The sequence below is a fragment of the Rhinoraja longicauda genome, chromosome 1 (assembly GCF_053455715.1).
Source record: "Rhinoraja longicauda isolate Sanriku21f chromosome 1, sRhiLon1.1, whole genome shotgun sequence".
NCBI lineage: Eukaryota > Metazoa > Chordata > Chondrichthyes > Rajiformes > Arhynchobatidae > Rhinoraja > Rhinoraja longicauda.
The window spans coordinates 88,004,283-88,023,524 of NC_135953.1; the positions used below are offsets into that span (position 1 = coordinate 88,004,283).

Sequence of the window (19,242 nt, forward strand, 5' to 3'; positions counted from 1 at the left end):
TACATCTTTGGAGTGTGAGAGGAAACCAGAGCACCCAAAGAAAACCCACATGGTCATAGGGAGAACGTACAAACTCCAAACAGGCAGCACCTATTACTAGGATCGAACCCAGATCTCTGGCTCGTAAGGCAGCAATTCTCCCGCTGCACCTCAGTGCCGCCCTTAAATTCAGGGGAACTCCTGCAATGATGTTCTTGGGCTGGGACAACTACAACAACCACAACCATTATCCTTAATGCAAGGTATGACAGAACAATTGACACATTTTCCACTCGATACCCACAGGTTCAATCGGGCACCTTGATTCCACACTAAGTCAAATGCCACTTTGATGGCACTGTCTTTTGCCCATGTTTCAACCGAGGCCACAATGAGCTCTGGAGCTGAGTGGTAATGGTGAAAGCCAAACTGAGCATCTGTATAAGTGAGCATGCACTATTCAATAGCAATGTCAATATTTATCTTCTATCAAGTGCTGTTTTTCATGCAATCAATGACCGACCCTCCACCTTTTAGACAATACATTCAGATTAGATTTAGTCATGTTTCACCTGTAAATCAGTTCTCAAATGGTATTATGTTAGCATCTGAGATGAAAACTAATATGTTTAGTTTAGTTTAGTCATAGTCATTGTCATGTGCAGAGAGATACAGTGAAATGCTTGTTCTGCATGCTATCCAGTCAAATTACACTATACAACAAATCCTCTTCTGGAGCAGCATGTAGAGAATCGCCATGTTCTGGCACGATCTTGCAACTTTCAAGTCTCTGAAAAGTGCAATCTTGGCCTAAGGAGATATGTAATTTCTCATCTTCTCACTTTAAGACCCGGTGCCATGGCGGCACTGGATTGATGAAGTAAGGGTTGGCCTGGCCCAGTGCGATGCTGAAAGCTCCTTCCACCACTGTTCCGTGCAGCTGCCACAAGCTGAACCCAATCTGCTCGCTCATCCAGCTGCTGTACAGCCTCCGGCAGCCATCCCCTCAACACCACGACCCACAGCCACCACAAATGCACCGTCCATTGCCTCCAGCAGCCGCCCCACCACTTCTGTTCATCAAGGTCACCATGTCCTGTTTCCAAACAAATCACAGAACTGTCGGGCACTTTTCCAAGGTGCGGGAAATGAGTTTGTGGACCATGTTTCAAATACCGCTTTATATAATGGATAGCTACTCATCTATTACTATTCAACAAAAGAAATACTCTCTGTATACAAACAAGATAAATTCTGTCATTGAAAAACTGTAATTGTGTCGATTTTTTAATAGAATGAATTTTGACATAGTTGTATAATCCATAGGGCACAAACCCATGAGTAATTTACAGTGGTGCAGTTAGGTGTGGATTCCAAGATAAGCTCTTACTGATGCTACATAGAAAGGAACTGTTGACCAAAACCCATTTCTGGCACTCTCATTCCACTTCTTGAGGTAATGGGGAGAAGTTGATGCGAATGTTGTTGGGCTACAGTTTCTGACTCCAAAGTTTGTGACTTTTTTGATCTGAGGCGCTTGCTGATCCACGAGTGAATTGTATGTAAACTTCGAGGTGCAAGACCTACTGAAAGATATTGGTGTGTCAAATCTTGTCAGGACTCAGAGTCATCCAAAGCCAGTATTGTTGAGTCAAGGAGCAATAAAAGCAGTTCAGTCCATGCAGACAAAACAGAATCACAGAAGAAGATTGAAGTAAAGTTAAAATATGCAAAGGCTGTGGCGAACAGTATGGTGGCCAAAAGGAGAAATGTCCAGGTACTGGCAAAGAAATTCACAAGTGCAAAAGGATGAACATTTTTTTATCACCATGGTAGGTAGACAAATAGAAAGACTACCAGTAAATGATGAAGGCCAGTTGCAAAGCCGACTGTAGTCCTAGAGAGAGAATATGATGAGATAAAAATCATGATATTAATCTCAAGCAGAAAGAAATTGGAATAAGCGAACACAATAGAGGAGGTTAACTCAATGTGATTTTTGTGACTTTGGAAATAGAAGCAGAGACACACGTCTAAGTTGACAGTGATGCAACATGCAATATCATTCCTAGGACATTTGCAGGGAAGCTTGAAGAGACCAAACAGATGCTAGCAAAGAACAACCATATGACTTCAGTGCCACTGGGAAATGCTTGCTGAATATAACAAAATCTGGAGAATTGGAATAAGGACTTGAAAGAGCAGGAGTGTGCAGGCCATTACAGGTGTAAATTCTACCCTCAATAAGCTGCTGCCAGATGGATTTCCTTGAAAAATCTCAAAAGCTGGAGGACAAATTCCAGATTTTGGTATTCGGGGTGGCACAGTGGCACATTAATAGAGTTGCTGCCTTACAGCGCCAGAGACCCGGATTCAACCGTGACTACGGTGCTGCCTGTATGGAGTTCGCACATTCTCCCTGTGACCGCGTGAGTTTTCTCCAGGGGCTCCAGTTTCCTCCACATTCTAATGACGTTCAGGTTTGTAGCTTAATTGGCTTCTGTAAAAAAAATTGTAAACTGTCCATAGTGTGTAGGATTGATTGGTTGGTACAGACAGTGGGCCGAAAAGGCCTGTTTCCGCACGGTATCTCTAAAATCTAAAGTTTAAAGTCTAACGGCAGATGAGAGTAGGCAAGGGGTAGTAATAGGTCCTCTGAGACGAACAGGAGCTGTCAAAAAGATATTAATTGCCGAGCCTGTGAGATGGTCAGAGCCAAAGGTCATCACATCTGTGGTCAGCAACAATTTTTAGATCATCTTTAATGTCACCAAATATCCAATGATATCTCACAGTAGAATTGTCGAATGCAATTCGACACAGAGAACTAATACCATCCGGCAAGCTGCAGCAATGGGAAGCAGCATTTCAGGAGAGCAGGTGATGAAAAAATGGAGGATGATAATATTGCAGGCTTGTGAATAGCTTGGAAATAATTTTATGACATGACTGAATAAGGGCCCACATGCTAGAAACAAGAGGTAAATTAGTTAAAGGAAGAGCAGCTCCTGTCGTGAGCTAACTGCAAATTGTGATCGGAAAGTGATCTGGGTAAATCTGGTTTGTATTTGAACACTTACCCTGTGTTTATAAGCCAGAGAAGCTGAGGATCATTTTGGACCCTCATAGGAATACAGGAACCTCACAAGAAAATATTAGTACATTTAGGTTACTCTTGCCCTCAAACCTGCCCCACTATTCAATATCAATATGATCATGGCTGATCTGCCCCTGGCATCACTCCTCTCCCAGTCTGAAGAAGGGGCTTGATCCGAATCATCACCAATTCCTTTTTATCCAAAGATGCTGCCTGACGCGCTGAGTTTTCTCCAAAGATGCTGCCTGACCCTCCAGCTTATTGTGTCTATCACTCCTCTCCTGCTGTGCCAGATATCCATAGCCCTCTGTTCCCCAATCATTCAAAAAAGTATCAACTTCCTCTTTAAATACACGCAATGATTTAGCCTCCACAACTTTCTGGGATAGTGAATTCCAGAGCACTTCCACGGCATAGATTTCTATGCACCTCAGTTTTGAATGCCAATCTCTCACTACCCCAAGCCCTTTATCTTGTAACTATTTCTCCTCATTCAAAATTCTTCCACCACTGGAAATACCTTGACATCTATCCCGTCATACTTCATTATGGTCCCCTTCCAGGAATTAGCCTGGTGAATCTCCTCTGAATGCAAAGGTAAGTGAGGGTACCAAAATCTATACAGTACCTGGGTGTGGCCTCAACAACACCCTAACTAATTGCAATTAAACTTTTCTATTGTTAAACTCCAAACCTCTAGCAATAAAGGCCAAATGATCCGAATATGAAACTAAGAGGGAACCATTATCCAATGAAGGCAATTGAGCAGGGCATTTGAACACAAGGATGTGGTGGATGCCAAGAATGGATTTTCTGGTGTGTAAAGCGCAAGGGCAAAAGTTAAATTCTAGCAAACTTCAACACCCCTTTTGGGAGGTATCATTGCATGTGGATACCTTTTGGGGTCAGCCAGTGCCTTTTTCCCAGAGTTCCATTGACAGTTACATTGACCCAAGCACTTGAGCCCTGCAGTAGAAATTCAAGGATCGTGGAGTCCATGTATTTGATTAGATACTCAGGTGAGAGCTACACTTACTATTACAACAGATGTCGTGCCATCTTCCAAGGGCAGAGGAAGTATTAGCACAGTGCATCTGCTGAAAGAAATGGGTTAAGAGGGTGAGAATGAACTGACTGCAATCGAAGGGACACATGGAGAGCATGATGAGGGAATGAAAATAAAAATATTGGAATGGAACCAGTTTTATGTAGGATGGGGAGAGGGAAGGAGTGAAACATTCCAGGAAGGAAAAATTTATAAAAAGAGCAACTGACATGGAAGATGCGATGAGCCTGTATGAGCAAAGACTGGAAGGAAAGCTAAATGTCCCAAATCTTGCAGAGAAAAAAAATAACAATGCTGGAGAGACTGGAGGCATTATCCCAGGATTCTCGACGCCGGGGATGAAGAAGCGCCCTGGGTTGGCCTCAGGGCAGAACAACATTGAAAAGAACTGAAAATGTTAAAGAAAGAGTCTGCACGAGGGTAAGGAACAGAATTGTGGCTCTGAGCCTGATCTAGAGGGTAAGCCAGCGTGAGCCGGTGAACCAAGCTGGTTGGATGTAAATCTAACAGAATAACATGCCAGTATGTTAGTGCAACCTGCAGCTGTTATTATTGCACGAGTTTAGCGTTAGACAGCAAAGGCAAATTTACCCCCATCTGTTTCCTTCCCAGAGGACTCCTCAGCAGGTGAAAGGCACTGTTACTTGATGCTATTGATAACTTTCTTTTTGGACTGTGCTGGTGTGAAAATTTACCTGTGTGCAAATACTTGTTTCAATACTTAATTTATTTCAAATGAACACGAAATGAGGGTCTGATCCAAGTAGGCCTGAGTCTTCGCTTCAACGTGACTTTTCAACTCGCTAAGCTTACCCACAAAACTTTGTTTGGTACTGCCAGGTAAATGTCGTAAGGCACTGCTCTTGGCAATGAACATAGTTTCGTCTTCGTGCTGAGAATTGGCCCAGAGTTCAAGCCCTGAAATCCACGGAGCTCTTGATTTATAGCTGATTCATTTTTACTGACCTTGAAAAAATCTGACCTATTCACCTGATTCTCTGATTCGCATTCCCGACAAGCAATGCTTGTCACCATTAACACTCTACGAGATTCACCAGAGTATCTCAGCACCTCAGCACTGAAACCACTTCATTTTCAAAAATAGCAGATTTACCTCTGCATTTAAACCTATTGAAATCAATCTAATTCCACCTGGTTTGAATTTCTCTTTAAAAACATTACTGCCTCTATTTTGGTTCAAGAATGATCTTTCTTCAGCTGATTTTCCAGATGAAAGATTGTGAGCTTAGTTCATTTACTTACAGGAAAAACAACAACAAAGCCTTTTCTTCGCATAAGTCAATCAATCCGATGTTATGGTTCTCTCATATCATCGGTGTAGCAATTAATTCTTCATTAAATGCAAAGTGCAACTTGCCAGCACACACTGCTTTCAAAACTTGTTTTCACTAAAGTAAATAATGAAGTACAACTCACAGCATTAATTATGTTGCAAGCGCTCTCTCACCACATCCATTCATTCCTTGCTTTCCATTGCTACTTCCAGCCAAGAGCTAGGCTAGTGACAGGCTTTCACAAAGACAGACAAGCGGCAGAATTTAGAAAGACTGACTGGTTCAGGTCATTGTATGTGAAAAGTACTTCTATGATATCCAGATATGAGAGACCTCTTTTACAGAGTAATTGTGGTCCTTTCCCATTTATATTTGATCCATTTTATAAACCTAGCTGAATTCATGTTAATATTTTTTTTAATTTATATATCCACACTTTGGTAATTTTTTGAATTTTCACACAGAGACTTCTCCAATGTAATGTAAAAATTGGTATTCAAAGCATATGTCTGTACTTTCACACTGAAATGCCACCAGTCTATTGAGAAGGGCATTGATTCCTTTTCTGCCATGATGTCTCTCAGATATGCTCTGTATGTCACTTCAGTGCTTTCTGAAAGTTCACATAAATTACATAAACTGCATCCCCATCTATTATCCTCTGGGGGAAAAATAGTATTTTAGTAGTATAGTCTCAAATCCATTATTGGCAAACTTTCGTCAGTCCCTGCCCTTCTAGGTGCTTGTTTATTGTTTTCCTAATGAAAGTGTCAAACAATTTTCTGTTGACCGATACAGGTCCCGGTCAATCAATAGCCCACAGCCTATCTCCTTCTCCCTTCCTGAGCTGAGGTGTAACATTTGTCACTTCCCAGTCCTTCACAGATGGATAATGTGTCATCGATGGCTGCAAGAACAAGACCCTTTGTCTAGCTGCTACCATTTCAGTAAGTGTGCTACCATTAGTGAGCATGTCGATCCAGGTTCTTAAAGGGACATGCGCAATGTACAATGAATTGCCAAGCTGCCTTTATTTTGTGAGCAAAAAGAGTCATTTATTATTTCGTTCACATTGAGTGTTTAAATAATCTGACATAATTTAAATTTGCCTTTCTAAACAGATTAAATGAATGCCAAAAAAATAAACAAATGTAGTTTTCAGTTTCAAAAAAGATCTGCGTACAACAATTTATTCACAAAATGCTGGAGTAACTCAGCAGGTCAGACAGCATCTCGGGAGAGAAGGAATGGGTGACGTTTCGGGTCGAGACCCTTCTTCGGACGTACAACACATTGGAGTTGGCAGAAAAGTGACGTGAATGTGGTAAAGGTCACTGCTATATGTATAAACACTGCCATAATTTCTACATGGTGAAACCAAAATGTATAAAAATGGTCCATTAAAATCTGACAATGTGTACTTTAACCACCTGTGATTTTCTCTATTACAAATCTTAAATTGTGGAGTACCAAGGCAAATAAATACATGATGGGTCTTTGTCCCAAACATTATGGAGGGTACTGTATTTGGACCTCTATTTTCACAAATCTTTGTTTCACAAAACTGTATCTGAGTACAGCTGCCAATAATGAAACAATAACAACACCATTCTCAACTTATGTGTCCGGTAAGCATGCAATACGTTGTCATTTGAATTAATTATATGCTCACTTTAACATACCAGTGAATTAAGCATTCACACAGTAGCACATCCTGTAGATAGAATAAACAATCAGCGGTTAGCAAGTGCATAAGATCACCTGAGCCACATTTTCTACTGATGATCTCCTTAAATGACTACTCTGGGACTACCTTCAACACAAAGAAGGTTCATAACAGAAACATGGCTGAGAGAAGAGCAAGAAGTGGAAGGATCTGGTACAGAAAGTTGTGCAATGCTGGTCTGAGGAAGCAGATGAATCCTTTGCAACTCCTTTGAAATGGTGGACTGTCGATAGTCAAGGACTCACTGGCCATCTAAATAATGATGCCATGGCCGTCACAGACGTCAACAGTCAGTGTGCATAGGTATGGATCTATGCCTGAGCCTCCTTCAGTGATGACAGACTTATATTTGCAAGGACAAGCAGAGCTCATGCACTGTGTAAATGACAACCTTGGAACTGTAATGATTGGTAATTCATCCTTAATCTTGAGGAAGTGCCCAAGAAGACCAGAGGTGGTTGTGTGTAGAAAAGGCATCAATGCTTTCAAAGTCGTCCATTTTGTTTTGGAAACAGAAGTCAAAAGTCACAATCGCTCATCTAAAAAGGCAAAATGAAAATTCTTGCATTTGAGCTATGAATTTGAAAGTATTAGTGCTCTAACAATAATACAGGCACAATGGTGATCCAGAAGCGGTTTTTGGAGCATCATCCCCTTAATCCCCTATCTATTCCGTTGATTCAGCACAAAGATAGCACAATAATGCTTCATAATATACCACAGATTTATGATTCAATAAACAGAAATATCAAATAAAATAGAACACAAATAGCTTTGATTTAACAATTCTATGTGTGTGACCCTAATCATGAGTTCATTGTTCGCACTGTCTTTCTCAGCACACGATTATTGAGGTTAATCCTGGAGTGTTGGTGTATTTTCAGACCTGAAATTTGGGAGCTCCAGGCAATTCAGTTATGAACCATCCTTCTCTGGAATTGGTTTTACCCCACAGAGAATTTACATTATTGGTAATCTGAGCCAGTGTTACTCCATCAAGTTTTTTTTGCAGCTGCAGCTTTAGTTTATAGTTTTTATTTCCAACCATATTGCAAAGTAAAGTGCCCTTTCAGATGCTTGAATATAATTAGCTCAATGGAAAACAAGAGTAAGCCAGTCAGTGCCTTAACACCATTCTGCTATTTGATCAGTCCATGTGTTTCCCTAGCACTTAATACAAACAAAGGCAAGAGACAGAGGAGAACAGAGAAGTGGGGAAATTCATTGCTGTTTCTCAATATGTTCAGAGCATTCCACCATGTTTGATAACAGACTCTTCCCCACCCTTTCTCCCCAAATGACCTCAACCTCCCCCCCCCCCCCCCCCCCCCCCCCCCCCCACTCCATCAGTACGTTGAGGACCCTTCACAGCTGGACATTCCACAGGTGTAAAGGGAGCTCTCTGCTCACCCACGTGGCTGCACTTAAATCCAGTGATGTTCATTGTGTAATAAATAGAGACAATGTGAAGACAAAACACGCTTCATTTCAGATCTAATTACTGCAATACCAATCCGACCACAGAAAGGGCAGGGAATGTCCAGAAATCTGTCCTGAAATTACAATACCGAGCCCAAACATTATTTCTGTTTATTAGAAGTGATAGCTTTCCTCCTCAAATGATTTAAAACCAAATGGGGGTTCCTTAATTTTCACATAGTGTTAATAGGTAGCATAGCATTGACATTTATGGCACCATAAAAAGTTAATGGAGGCCATTAGAGACAGTGATGCTTCTGAGAATATTTTGTACGGCATGGCACCATGTCACCAACATAATCTGCTGGTAAAAATGAATTTTATTTATCAACCATTTTACATGATTAATCGATCAGCTGCACTTTATAAGTGCTTTGATTGTGGAAGGTATGATATGTTTATAAAGAAAGATGAACTCATGAACAAAGACATTCCAACAGAGGGAAGGTGATGCATGATCAGCCTCAATAATGATGCTCCCCAGCACACAGGTGTAGGAGACAAGAGCAAAGATTTCAAACCCATCTTCAGGTAGAGGTGCCGAGTGGATAATCCATCTTGTCTTCCCAGTGAGGGCATCACTAATATAGAAGCTAGTCTGATTTCCTCTTATTGAGATTAAGAAAAAGGTCTAAACACTGATTACATCAAAGGTTCAAGGGGAAAGATGGGAAGATAAACAAACAGAGTCCCAACGACATAGGCAGGAAAAGGGACAAGGTCATTTGGAGTGAATATAGGGAGTTATGAAAGAGGCTAAAAAGGTTTAGGAAGGAACTGCAGATGCTGGTTTACACCGAAGATAGACACTAAATGCTGGAGTAACTCAATGGGTCAGGCAGCATCGCTGGAGAAAAAGAATAGGCGGCATTTCGGATTGATACCCTCTTCAGTCTGAAGAAGGGTCTCAATTGTTATTATTGTCATTATTTATTGTTGTCATGTGTACTAAGGTACAGTGAAAAGCAAGATCATGGTCATGGTCACATGGCCACATGCTCATGCTCATGCTCACGGGGGATTTGAATGGAAGGAGAGGACAAATGAATGCACAGTTGAAGAGTTAATACAGGGTATAGTGATTCAGGTTTTTAGATCATTGGGATCTCTTCTGAGGCAGAAGTGACCAGTACAAGAGGGATGGATTACACAGGAACTGGAGGGACCAATATCCTGGGAGGGAGATTTGCTTGTGCTACTCAGGAGGGTTTAAACTAGATTGGCCGTGAGGATTGTCCTAGAGAGACTAGGCAGAGGAGAGGTTGGGTTGGGGGACCGGGATATTATAGCCATAACAGAAACATGGCTGAGAGAAGAGCAAGAAGTGTAAGGATCTGGTACAGAAAGTTGTGCAATGCTGGTCTGAGGAAGCAGATGAATCCTTTGCACCTCCTTTGAAATGGTGGACTGTCGATAGTCAAGGACTCACTGGCCATCTAAATAATGATGCCATTGCCGTCACAGACGTCAACAGTCAGTGTGCATAGGAATGCATGCCAAAGAAGTTCCCCACTGGAAACCATGGATAAACCGTCATGTCTATTCCCAACTGAACACCAAGTTCAAGAGTTCATAGAGTTCAAGTCAATTTTTTACGACCTTTGCAAAGCCATCAAGGATGCCAAGAGGGAATTCCAAGCTAGAGTCCCACAATAACCATACGGAGAATCAACGATTGTGGCAAGGCTTGCATGCTATAATGGGTACAAAGTTAAGTCTTGCAGCATCGCTGGCAACAGTGCATCCGTCCCTGACAAGTTCAAAGCATTCAATACTCGCTTTGAACAAAAGGTCCTCAGAATAAAATCATCCGCTTTATAATTGCCTGAAAGTGGCAACACAAGTAGAGTGGCACAAAAGGCATATGGTATATGGTATGCTTGCCTTCATGGGATGGGGCATTGAGTATAAAATTCAAAAGGTCATGATGCAGCTTAATGGGACTTTGGTTAGGTTTTGATCATCCCATTACAGGAAGGATGTGGAGGCTTTGTAAAGCATGCAGAGGAGGCTTAGCAGAGTGCTGCCTGGTGCAGGGGGTATTAGCTACAGGGAGAGTTTGGACAGACAGATTGTTTTCTGTAGAAGGCAGGAGGTCATGAAGAAACCTGATAGAAGTATATAAACATGAGAGGCATAGATAGGGTAGACAATCTGAACCTTTTTCCCAGGATGGAAAAATCAAATATTAGAGGGAAGAGCATTAATGCGTAAGGGGCAAAGTTTAACAGAGGTGAGCTGGGCAAGTTTTTTACAGAGAGGGTGGTGAGTGCCTACAACGTGCTGCAAGGGTAGTGGTGGAGACAGGTATGATAGTGGCATTTCAGAGACTTCTGGATCAGCACATATAGATGTGCAGAGATTGTAAGGATATGAATTATGTACAAGCAGATAAGAATAGGTCTTGCAATTATGTTCGGCGCAAACATTGTGGGCCAAAGGACCTGTTCCTGTATTGTACTGTTCTATGTTCTATATTGTATCTAGCAAGGGTGTAGCAGAGGCAGGAATTTTTCCAAAATCATATTCTGTGGTCATCAGGATATTATAATACCTTCTTTAAGGTCACAAATATATATAGTCAATCTTTTGGTTTTGAAAAAGAATAATCCCTAAAGTGATTTAATGAGTTCATTTATTTCAACTGCGAAAGGCAGATCTGAATTTCAGTTCTCATTTAGAAAATAGCTTTCACAGGTGGCCATCTCTGTCGAATGACTGTGCTGATACAATCTGATTACCCAGTTGAACATTGTGAATATAACGTCAAAGTGTCTATGTGAGGTTGAACAGTGGAGGATGCCCCAGTGTTACAAGCAGGGTGAATACACTAAGTACAGTACTCCACACATCAAAAAAGTTGTCGAGTAATTTCTTCAACCTAACAACCCTGCTACTGCAGGATTTTAGGAGTTATTATTATGTATTTAATTTGGATGAGCATTTATAAGAATGTTCCAAAAATATAATCTGAATATAATATAGTCTGAAGAAGGGTCTCGACTGGAAATGTCACCTATTCCTTTTCTCTAGAGGTGCTGTCTGAACTGCTGTGTTACTCCAGCTTTTTGGGTCCATCTTCAGTTTAAACCAGCATCTGCAGTTTTTTCCTGCACAAAATAATCTGCAGACTTTACCAGTGCTGGTCATGATAGATATGGGAGGAGGCACATTGCTATCACAACACATAGTTGCAGGTTGCCCTCTCACATCTTCAAAGGTCGCCACACTTTGCATCTCGTCATACCCAGATGCACTTATCAGAGTTCTGGAAGGAATGGGGTAGCGGGGTTAGAATTGTGTATTCAACTAACACACTGGTGTAAAATTTCCAATGCATTATTGAAGCAAAGTTGTTAACTCCCAAATGTGCTCCACAAGACGTCAAAGCCTGCAGCATCTGTGCACACAAAGGGAGGGATGTTGGACTTTACAGCACATTCTAGGTCATTCTTCCACTCCTCCTCATGGCAAGTATTTACAAAGACTTGGGGACAGATTGCCTCTGTATATTGCTGCCTGCAGTTTGATGGGCCTATGTGAGACTACTGAAAATAAAATTAGGGGAAATGGCAACTGATTGTGAAACAGGCAAAGAAGCCCATTAAAGGGTTTCAGAAAAGGCTGGTCTGTAAACTTCTGTACAATACTTGCTTCTCCAGTCACTTGATCACTGTGTGGGTGCTTATCAACTGCTTTCCATCTTTCTTTGCCAGACGGACTGAAGTGTTCGGGGCTTTTGTTTTTGTTGTGAATATACATTGACATTCTTTCCAAATGTGCCTGAAGTGCAACAATGGAGAATAACACGTACGATGTACAAAGGATTTCTCTTAAGCTTTTGTGATTATTCTGGAATTTTCTGAATTCTCAACAACTTTTTCGTAAACTAATTCTTGATCCTCTGTACAGTGCTCTGACTATTATTAAAAGTTGTTCTGGGTATATTTGCTTACCTTGGTTATAACTGGCGCCAGTTTGTTTTCCCACCTCTAACTCTATGCTACTATGTACTGAAGCAGCCCTGCTCACACTGCTGTATCATTATCATGAACCATGGTCCGATGCTTATTGAAGGAATAAATGCAATTTCAGAATGTGATAATATTAATTGGAATTAAATAGTCACAAGGCGATGTTTCAACCATAAATGCAGATTCATTTAAATGAATCTAATTTGCCATTTCTTTCAATGACCAGCTGAACTTGGTTATGAATCAAAAGAATGCACTATGGACAAGCTAGATGCAGGAAAAACGTTCCCAATGTTGGGTAAGTCCAGAACCAGGGGCCACAGTCTTAGAATAAAGGGAAGGCCATTTAAAACTGAGGTGAGAAGGAACTTTTTCACCCAGAGAGTTGTGAATTTGTGGAATTCGCTGCCACAGAAGGCAGTGGAGGCCAATTCACTGGATGAATTTAAAAGAGAGTTAGATAGAGCTCTCGTGGCTAGCGGAATCAAGGGATATGGGGAGAAGGCAGGCACGGGTTACTGATTGTGGATGATCAACCGTGATCACAATGAATGGCGGTGCTGGCTCGAAGGGCCGAATGGCCTCCTCCTGCGCCTATTTTCTATGTTTCTATGTTTCACTATATTTATTAAAGCTTTTTAAAAAAGAATTGGTGCTTCCATACATTTTTAAAGGGGGTCCCTGTCTCCAACAGAAGTTTTAATGAGTGAGCAGTGAATCGCCCAGTAAAACAACAATAATTTATAGCACAACAAAGGATCTTTAAGCCATGGATGTTATTTTTAGTCATGGATACCACTATACTGAGGGTTCCATTCCTCTTCCACTAAATATTTCCAGAACTGTTAAGTGCATATATCGTAAGAACCAAGGAGATCTCTTTTCTATACACATTCAGCGAAGATATGAAATAAGGATTTGACCTAAAGATTGATCCGACCTGTCTTTTCATACCAGCTCCATTCCTCATTACCACTAACCTTCGAAAGACCTACTTTTAAAGATGCACGTATTCATTATACATCTAATTCCTTGTGGTGAGAAAGGCAAAGTTTAAAGATGTGTGACCCAAGTTTTTTAACACAGAGAATGGGCAGATGCAATTGAGGTGTTAAAGAGACTTTCAGATAGGCACATGGATATACAGAGAATGGAGGGATATGGATAATGCGCAGGCAGATTAGTTTATTTTAGAGATGCAGCCTGGGAACAGGCCCGTCAGCCCACCGAGTCCATGCCCACCAGCGATCCCCCATACAGTAGCACTATCCTACACACTAGGGACAATTTACAGTCTTTACCAAAGCCATTTAACCTATAAACCTATACATATTTGGAGGTATGGGAGGAAACCGGAGTGCCCGGAGAAAACCTACACAGTCATAGGGAGAACGTACAAACTCTATACAGATAGCATCCATCGAATTAATGAATATATGAATGAATGAATAACTTTATTGGCCAAGTATGTACACATACAAAGAATATGCCTTGGTGCTCCGCTCGCAAATAACAACATGAACATACAGTAAACAATTACGAATAAAGCATAAAACATTAAAACATGAAGAATACAACATTACAGTTTAAACATGTGAGTGAAATAAACCAGCGCAAAAAGAGACTACAACCTTTTGGTTATTGAGTAGAGCTACTACTCGCGGAAAAACAAAAAACGGTTTTTATGTCTGGCTGTGGTTGCTTTGACAGTCCGGAGTTGCCTTCCAGAGGGAAGTGCTTCAAAGAGTTTGTGGCCAGGGTGAGAGGGGTCAGAAATGATCTTGCCCGCTCACTACCTGGCCCTTGCAGTGTACAGTCAGTATCGAACCCAAGTCTTTCGCGCTATAAGGCAGCAACTCTACCGCTGCGCCACCATGCCACCCAGATGAGAATATTTATCTTGGCATCATGTTTGGCACGGAGATTGTGGGCCGAAGGGCCTGTTGCTGTGCTGTACTGTTCTATGTTGAAGTCCACTACTACTCCTGCTGCTCCAATAGCATAGGTGTTGCGACCAAACCCGCACTTTATTTTTTCTGCTTGCTATTTAATAGCTCCTTTTGGCAAGTGAATGAGCAAAGATGTCAGGTGCAGGCCGCGACCTGGCACTATGGTAGTGCCCCTTGGGAGAATATTACTTAGAAAAATAGCATTCCTTTTAAAGACACCCATTCGATGCAGCTGCCGCGCACTGGGTGTTTGAACAGAAGCCCCAGTCTGAGCCCCAGGAGACAGGGAACATTCCTTCCCTCCCACCATCAGCACATCGCCATCACCATCCTCTCTCTGACTGCCAAACACGCTACATTGTAGATGCGAACGCACATCAGTGGAGCCACAGATTACACAAGGTGACGGGGAGAGCAAATACAGTAATGAAACTGCAGCAAGCTGCAATAAAAGAGAGTCAAAGCCCAGGAGAGTGAAATACTAACGAGGCGCTGCAGCAGCGAACAAAGCTGCCGTGAGAAGCAGAAGTTTCAAAATTCCTGCCCTATCGTGCCTCCTGACAGCTGCTTAAATATGTATTCTTGTGGTGCGGGAGGGTGGGGGTGGGAGGAATTTATTATTGTGGGAAGGTCAGTGCAATAGCTGCATATAGGTCGGCGGGTTTATTATTATATGACGACAACGTGAACCTGTTTTTAAAGTCCTTTACGCTGTCAAAGTGCGACTGTGTTGAGGGGTGCAATTTGAAGATCATTCCACTATCTTTGGTGGAAATCGTCATTGCTCAGGCGTGGATCACAGGTGAACAATCTGTGGCAGAGCAAAAGATCTGACTTAATTTGTCAGGGTAGATTTGTACTCCCAGGGATGTGATGTCAAGGGACATGGTGTTAACGTGAGAGGGACAAAGTTTACGGGGGCGGTGAGCGCCAAGTGTTCTGTACAGAGGGTGGTGGTAGGTGCCTGCAACGTGCTGCCAGGCGTGGTGGTGGAGGCTGGTAGGTGCCTGCAACATGCTGCCAGGCGTGGTGGTGGAGGCTGGTGGTGGGCGCCTGCAACGTGCTGCCAGGCGTGATGGTGGAGGCTGGTAGGTGCCTGCAACGTGCTGCCAGGCGTGGTGGTGGAGGCTGGTAGGTGCCTGCAACATGCTGCCAGGCGTGGTGGTGGAGGCTGGTAGGTGCCTGCAACGTGCTGCCAGGCGTGGTGGTGGAGGCTGGTGGTGGGCGCCTGCAACGTGCTGCCAGGCGTGGTGGTGGAGGCAGATACGATTGTAGCTTTAAGAGGTTTTTAGATGGGCACATGGATATGCAGGGAATGTGGATCATCTGCAGACAGATAAGAAGATTATTTTATCTTGGCATCATGTTGGGCACAGATGTTGTGATCCGAAAGGCCTGATCCAGTGCCGTGCTCTTCAACGCTCTCCACTCAATCTCAGGTTTTCCCATTTGTTTCCCTTCTAGCAGATAGTGAATGGGAACTGTGAATGAAGCTGACAGCAGTCGAGGCTGTAAATGTTTTAAGCAGACGCCAGCAGCTCCTATTCACAGCACAGGGCAGGCCATTCACATTTTCCAGCCACAAATTAAAGCAGTGGCTCGGGCCAGCCAGACAGTGGGATCTCAATTTATTCACAAAATGCTGGAGTAACTCAGCAGGTCAGGCAGCATCTCGGGAGAGAAGGAATGGGTGACGTTTCGGGTCGAGACCCTTCTCCCAGTGGGATCTCGTGTCAGTTCGTGGCAAAGGATGTTTGAAATTACTTTCAATAATATTGCCTGGATGCTTCTCAGAGGATCCTCGCGTGCTCCCAGCGAGACTGTTCATTATATGTAGGAAGGAACTGCAGATGCTGGTTTACACCGAAGATAGATACAAAATGCTGGAGTAACTCAGCGGGACATGCAAGCATCTCTGGAGAGAAGGGATGGGCGACGTTTCGGGACCAGACCCGAGTCTGAAAAAGGGTCTCGACCCGAAGGTCACCCGTTCCTTCTCTTTAGAGATGCTGCCTGTCCCGCTGAGTTACTCCGGTAATTAGTGTCTATCTTCTGTTAATTATATCCCCCATCCCACCCCAGCACTTCCCTTCCACTGACCCCGCATCGGCTTTGACCGCATCTTGCATCACCTTAAGATTCCTGCATTTGATTCCGATAACAAGAACATGCTCCCCCGTAGGTGCCGGTGACACGAGACACCGTGGTGACATCTACAACACGACGGGGAGGGGGGGGGGAGTATAGATTATGAGATGGGTCCCCAATAACCGTGATCGCGGTTAACTCTGAATTGGTAGACTTTGCCACCCGCTGCAGGAAAACACCGATATAACACCACATCAGGGACCATTTACAGAGAGCAGCGGGATTTGCAGTCTCACTGAATGGTCCCCAAAGGATTTGTGTCACGATTAACTATTAGGCAGGTCAGAAGCTGCTGAACTAATGTAACTCAGTCAATTACTCATTTACAGCAGCAGCGATGCTGCCCACAGACCAACACAAGACCAACACAGAACACAGCTAGCTGGTGGCAGCAGAGGCCGGCTCGACCTTTACTGTCCGGCACACAGAAATAGCACCTTAAATATATATATATATATATATATTAACCTACCGTGGGGTCGACGAGAAGAGGTCAGAACTGGGAGCGATAAAACAAATGGAGAGGACTGCTCACACACCCGAGGAGTTCACAGCCATGGGCCCTGCAGTAGAAACACCAGCCCAGCCCAGCCCAGAGAGGAAGTAGAGCTAAAATAAGCTGTCACTTCAGTGAAAAAGTTTTATCCCCTTCCCTCTCTTGTCTTCTGACTGTTCAGACCATCTGTAACGACGGAGTCCCGGGAGGGGAGGGGAGGGGAGGGGAGGGGGGTGAGGTGAAGAGAGGGAGGGGAGGGGGGGTAAGGGCTGTTGTCCCGCTACCCTTATTGCAGCCCTGGTCCGGTGACATTCACTTGCAAAGTGCCCGCGTTTGCAGAGAGAGAGAGCCGCGGGATCCGACTCTGGGGAGAGGCAGACACAGTGTGTTTGTTTGTCTCATATATATATGTGTGTGTGTGTGTGTGTGTGTGTGTGCAGCAAGCCGAGGGCTGCACTGACAGACTTGAGCCTCCCTGCCTCTGGTTTCAGGTTTCACGGGCAACAGGCAGCCGGTGCCGAGGAATAAACAACACATCCACCACCCAGCCCCCTCGCCTGCCGCTCAGTGTCAGGGTCACCTCGCCTCGCCTCGCCTCGCCGGCTCTACGGCTGCCACTTCGGAGTTTGGTTTGTCCGCTGTCAACCGTGTCACCGCCCGAAGGCTGGGGTCAGCCGCGGCCAACTCTGCCGTGTTTGGGATATCCCAGTGAGACTGGACTGGTCTCCCGGGGAGGGGGGTGGATTTGATCAGTGTTTGGGGGGTGGCTGATGGGACGACGGTGATGCCAAGGTGCCACCCTGGGCAAGGATTGTTTGCGCAGGCTTGCTGCACTCCAGCACAACTTCACTGTTATTGCATCAAAGCTTCCAACGAAAGTGGAACGAAAACGCAATAGAAATGTTAGCAGCAATGCGGAGTCTGCAGTTCAGGTTATATAACACGTGACAAGTTTAAAAACTGGAAGGGATTGCCAATAGATTTCTCTTAAAAGCGCAAACGGGCCACTTCTAAGCGCCCATTTTTTTTAATACTTAAGGGGTTGCACTTGAACACAATATTTGTAACATTTTAAAAAACCTGTAGATGCTAGAAATTTTAAATTATAAATACAAATTCTGGAAGCACTTAGCAGGTGAAGCACATATCCGTGGAAAGACACACAGAGTTAATGTGTCAGGTCGAAGGCGGTTCATATCGGAACATTTATGTTATGGAATGGGTGACGTTTCGGGTCGAGACCCTTTCTCGTCCCGAAACATCACCCATTCCTTCTCTCCAGAGATGCTGCCCGTCCGCTGAGATACTCCAGCTTTTTGTGTCTATCTTCGGTTTAAACCAGCATCTGCAGTTCCTTCTTACACACTCTTATGATATATGCCCAGAATGCTCAGATATGGACTGGCAGAACTGCTGCCTCTCAGCGCCAGAGACCCGGGTTTAATCCTGACCTCAGGTACTGTCTGTGTGGAGTTTGCATGTACCCCCTGTGGCCTGGGTTTCCTCCAGGAATTCCACTTTCCTCCCGAATGGTCCAATTCTGCTCCTCACGTATGAACTTATCAGCGATTGTCAGATTCTTGATTAGTACGGGTGTTAGAGGTCATGGGGAGAAGGCAAGAGAATGGGGTTGAGAGGGAAAGATTGATCAGCTATGATTGAATAGCAGAGTAGACTTGATGGGCCGAATGGCCTAGCTCTGCTCCTATCACTTATGAACTTATCACTCACTTATGAATGCCCACATCTGAAAGACGTGCGGGTTTGTAGGTTAATTAGCCTCTGCAAATTGCCCCTAATGTGTAGGGAGTGGTTGAGAAAGAGGGATAACATGGAAATAATGTGAACGGGTGATCACTGGTCGGCATGGGCCGAAGAGCCTGTTTCCATGCTGTATCTTTCAACATTTCAAATAATAGAGGTCTGGCTTTGGGAGGTGATGGAGTGACCTATAAGCTGAACATTTTGGAGCCTTGGTGTACTGAAGTGGAAGGAAGAGGTACTTAAGGTGGTGGATCAGGTGCCAAGCAGGC

The 19,242-nt window shown here is 43.6% G+C and overlaps 1 protein-coding gene across 1 annotated transcript in view; it reads right to left on the bottom strand.

The window, feature by feature from the left end:
• Nucleotides 1–17,596, bottom strand: part of arhgap24 (Rho GTPase activating protein 24) — a 406,341-nt gene extending 388,745 nt beyond the window's left edge. The window contains exon 1 of the mRNA XM_078401974.1: nucleotides 17,186–17,596. The gene's annotated coding sequence lies outside the window, so the exon portion shown is untranslated. The remainder of the gene's footprint in view (nucleotides 1–17,185) is intronic.
• Nucleotides 17,597–19,242: the final 1,646 nt, after the last annotated feature.